The sequence below is a fragment of the Rutidosis leptorrhynchoides genome, chromosome 11, assembly GCF_046630445.1.
Source record: "Rutidosis leptorrhynchoides isolate AG116_Rl617_1_P2 chromosome 11, CSIRO_AGI_Rlap_v1, whole genome shotgun sequence".
Taxonomy (NCBI): domain Eukaryota; kingdom Viridiplantae; phylum Streptophyta; class Magnoliopsida; order Asterales; family Asteraceae; genus Rutidosis; species Rutidosis leptorrhynchoides.
Window position 1 is genome coordinate 178,436,496 of NC_092343.1, and position 5,582 is coordinate 178,442,077.

A 5,582-nucleotide genomic window follows, 5' to 3' on the forward strand; every position below is an offset into this window, starting at 1 on the left:
AAGAATGGACGGAGTTAGAAAAGAATCCAGATGCGAAGATAATAAGTTACAATTTGGTAAAGGAAAATCAAAATCCGCAGCAAAAAGAAGAGCACGACACCTAGAAAGATGTCACAAATGCGGAAAATGGTCACATGGAGGTAAATGTTCAAATAATCAAACCTATTCAAATACCGAATTTGTTACTTTATGCATAGACGGACCGTTCATATGTTTAGAAGAAAAGACACTGAATGCTCGAGGTTACGCCTATGTAGCTATGGAAAACCAATTAAACCGACTATCTTATGAATGGGATAGATCATATAACTAAGAAATCTATTTCACAGGTAAGTTTGTACAGTTTTTATTTTATTTTTTATTTTTTTAAACCTTTTGATAATAAACGCTAATTTATTCGCTATAAAGTATTAAATTGGTATTGAATAAAATTAGGTTTGGCGACCAAAATTATTGATATCATTCAAAAATTTATTACATCACTGCGAAATTTAACGTTTATTCTTAAGGTATAAATATCTTTAATCAATCAACCCAAAATATTTCAAAAATTCGTCATGAGTTAAATTAGGTCTTGGAACCGAAATTACTTTACCGAAAAGAGGGGCGCATATTTTTGATAATATTTGATTGATTAAAGTGGGATAAAAAGCCAAAAAGATTTTTAGTTTTATTTTTACCATGTTTTTAAAATTAATATATAAATCTTAAATTAATATTATAAACTTTGTAAAATCAATATATTTAAAATTGTAAATATTTGAAAAATTTATATAAGTTTAGTGTGAATTTATAATATGAATTTTTAAATTAAGTTTGGTGTGATTTTTTAATTTTAAAAAAAAAATATGAATTTTTAATTTTTTGCATTTCAAATTTTAAGTTTGGTGTGAATTTTTAATATTAATTTTGAATTTTATATTTAAATTGTGTGAATTTAAAAACAAAAATTTACTTTATCTCATTAAGTTAAAAATATAATTTTTAAAATTCGTCGTAAGTTGAAGACTAGGTCTTTGAACCGAAATTGCTTTACCCGAGGGAGGGACGAGAACTTTTATTATCATTATTTTTAATCTTATTGAATTAAAGTATGCCAAAAACATTAAAAAACAAAAAATCTTATCTTTTAAAACAATCGCTACAAAAAGACAAATTTTAAAATTTTGTCGAAGGACGGACTAGGACATCGATCCGAAACGACTTCGTCCTAAATAACAAGGGAAACAAATTTTTAAAATTAATTACTTAATTGTTTTAATCAGTATAAGATATATATATAAAAAAAATAAAATACAAACTCCGCGACTCGCGGATTTTGAAGCTTTAAACACCGCGACTCGCGGAGGGATCGGATTACAGAAAAAAATAAAAGGAGCTGGAACAGCTCAGTTGCACACCACACACGAAAAATACTGCACGAAAAAACCGTAAAAACACCCCCAAAATCACAATTTTTAACCGTTAATCATCAAATATTTTACTAAAATCATGTTGAGAAGGATGCTATCAAGGAATTACTCAAGAAAAACGGTAAATTTCTACACCTAAACACCATTTAATCCGAAAATTAGTGTTCTTGAGCAATTTTTTCCCCAATTTGATTTTGATGCTTTTTAGTGTAATTATGCTTAAATTGTTTATGTATTATGCTTGTATAACCTAGATTGATGCTATTTAACATGATTAGAAGCCTTAAACTTCAAATTTTGAGTAATCTAGGGTTTGTGTTCTTGAGCAAATTTGGGGCTTTTTGATATAAACAGGTTATGGCCGATTTTTGTCATGAATTGTTGCTAAATTAAGTAGTGTAACATGTTTAGGTAGTTAAATGATCCAAACTTTGAACCTAAACATGATTTTGAGAATTAAAGTGGACTTTTTCAAGTCTAAAATTCATGAACTTGATTTTTGAAAGATAATGCCATTTAAAACTTGTTTAATTGCTAGTAATGATTATTTTGACATGTTATTTGAGTTGAATGCTTATGAACTTGGCGAACATTTTCGTATATGCTTATTTGAAAAAGTGTAGATTTGATGAAAATATGAAAATGAGCTTAAGTTTGATATAAATTGATCATGTCATTGTAATTATTTTGATTGATGATTTTGCTGACACTAATGCATATTTGGATGCACAAAAATTGTGTTTGATGTGTTTTGCAGACTGAAAGGGGTGAATCTTCATCCCAAGCTTGCAATGCTCCTGCTGAGAATGCGGAACAACAGGAGGTGGATAGCTACTACAAGCAAGATATACCTCATCCAGTCATGACATTTTCTGATATGCACTTAGAAGATTTGCACCCGAACCTGACATTTGACAGACTTTGGATAGATTATCCAAAATACCAAAGGGGTTTGCATACTCTTCATTCTAAAGTTGTTGAGGTACCGAGGGTCATAGAATGGGGACCATTAGAAGCTGTAGAATTGGCCGGACCAATTAGGGAATTACTTGTACAGAGGTATGGTAATTCTACTTTTAATGACTGGGTACGTTTATTCACCATGCGTAGACCTGTATATAAAGTATGGTGTGAAGAATTGTTATGTAGTATAGAATTAAATGATCGGGTAGCTAGTTTAACCGATCGATCTTTTATTAGATTTTTGTTAGGAGGTTCGATGCGCCACATGTCTTTACTAGACATGGCTCAGGCTTTACCTATATATACGCCTGAGGAGTTAGCATCTGCTGATTGTAGAGGGTTGTTACTAAATGGTAGAAAGATAGATGAAAATTTTGATACACACGGTGTATGGAGTCAAATGACAAGCCATCACCGATTCAAAGGGAGAAATTACTCTTATTTGGATATAGATAGAGCTGAATTAAGAGTGATTCATAGGTTTTTAGCTAATTCGATTACACAAAGAGGTAAGAACAAGGAAAAGGTAAATGAACAGGATTTGTTTTACCATATGTGTATTCGAGACCCACAAAGCGCTGTAAGTATACCTTATTGTGTGGGTTATTATTTATCGGCTATGGTTAGGGGGATGAGACCGCATAGCATAATAGGAGGTGGTATTTTTATTACTTTCATTGCTGAATATCTCGATGTGGATATAAGTCGGGGGGGATTATTAGTGGAAGAACCAGAACCCCGCGATACTATAGGTTTAAATGTATACCATGGTGCGAAAGTTTTGAAGAGGCGAAATAACACCGCAGTACAATACCATGGTAGACATTCATAGGTTGAGAGAAACCAACAGCAAGGTAATGTAGGAGGGGGAAATGAAATGCAAGAAATGCAAAGGTTTATAGCTTCACAGGAGTACGAAAATGCTAGACAGAGAGCATTTGAAGATTGGCAAGTTCATCAAAACCAAATCATAGCTCATTGCCAACATATAGGTAGAAACTATATTCCTACACCAAAACCCATATTCCCTCCCTGGTCTATAGAGATGCAACCACCGTATCCTACGTATAACCCTGCCAAAGCATTTTATAGCACCTATGGTTATGCTTGGAACCCCTATTGGTATCAATATCATCCCTAGTCTACTTAGTTTTATTTATTTTGTAATTTGTAATATTGATACGTTTAATACTTATGTTAATATTGTAATAGTTTTTATAATTTTCTAACTTTTATTCTTAGATTTTAATAATTTTTGAATGTGGGGTAATATACCAAACTTCAAAAATATGTATATATGTTTGCAGTTTATCTTATGTACACAACAGGGTAAAACAACGCATTTTCAAAGACTGGCATTAAGTTCAGCAAAAGCAACTAATTTTGACGACAAGATGCAAAATATATGTGAAATAACAACAAGACGGAATGAACAAATGATGTACACCATTTATCATTCAGCAAACAAACGCCAATATGTTTGGAAACTTTGGTAAAATTTAATCATTTTCACACAAATCACCCTCAATAATTTAAATTGTTACTGATTTCTTGCAAATGAGGGTATTGCAAGATCTTAAGTGTGGGAAGGGGTTAAATTCTTTCGGATTTTAAAATTTTTAATTTATACACTTGGTTACCATTAAAAATACTAGTAAAGCAGTAGTTGTATTAGAATCTAGTGCTCTCTGATAATAAAGAACAGCCCTAGTCTTATATACTGACTACCCAATTCTAGTAAAATTTTTCAAAATTTTCAATTAAATGAACTCAAAATCATGTTTATACATATTTATGAACGATAAAACTAGGTTTTAACACCGAAATTATTGTTACCTCAGAAAGGACATAAATTGAGAAACAAACCAAAATATTAAAATTCATTTAAAATGGAATAGAGGACGATAAAAAGGAAAATAAAAGCCAAGTGTGGGAAAATTTACCAAGTTATCTTAAACATATGTCACATATATCTGTAACAAATAACTGAAAATACTTTTGCTTTGGACTAAACTAAAAAGTTTTACCTGATTTACTGTAAGAAAGATGGATCTACACGATGAATCAATTCCATCATTAAAAGGAAGTAAAGTCTTCCGAAAAAGACACGCGCTTCTTGATTTAAGTCAGGAAGTTGTCGTCCAGACCAGCTGTAGGTTGACGAAAAATCCAGAAAAGTCATCACTAAAATCAGCAGGAAATCCACGGACCTCAGCATTAAACAGGGTCGCCAAGTGGTCAGATTTATCCTAACCATGAGAAGGATTCATCTCATAAAATGGGGGGGCACCATGCAAATTAGCTGGATAAGACTAATAAATCATATCCCCAGAAAGGATAATCTCCTTAAAAGATCAAAAATCAGCTTTTAAGCCTGATATTACTCAATCCTTGAGATTGACCTTAAAGATTAAGAATTACAAACTCATGGAATTCAATGATATCTAAACTCGAGCTTGAACGAGAAAATATTTTGATCAAAATTACAAACAGATTTGTTTTCTGAAAACCCTATTTTCAATGCGTTCATTACCATTGAACGTAAAATCCTAGGAATTCACCTGGAATTCATTAGGTCACCTGAACTAAATCGGGTGTCAACCGTAAGAATGGTGGTTGTATAGCATGGTCAAAGACAGGACCTTGTGCCAGACCGAAAAATTATAAGGGTGAGCTTTACTATTACTCCTACCAAGGATAGTAATTGCGTCCGACACGTTATAGACCATAATCAAATGCATGTCATTAGACATTGCCTTAACAGTTGCTTGTTCAACGCTTTCCTTTACAACCGGACGGTAGTTTACCGAAGGGTAATATACGAGACAAGTAAACTGGACGTGTTGCTTTCCAAATACAAGGTTAGCAAGTGGGTGACACAAAACCATAAGTTTTGAGCTAAAATTTTCAAATCTGAAACCCACCAAACCCACAAAAATATTTTGCAAACACCGGTAAAGGGTTATTCCGGAAAACTTATCTAGGGTAAAAACTAGATTTAATTTTCAAAAGATCAAATGTTTTCATAAAGATCCAATTTCCTTAATGGATCTAAATTTTTATAGTCATGTGGGACTGTAAACCATATCGTTACTCCCATTGTTCATACCGCCGTATAGAAATCACTGATGTACAAAGTGTGAAGAATAAAGAAGTGATTCTAGTATTTCAAGACGATATTGCTTGAGGAAAAGCAACGCTTAAGTG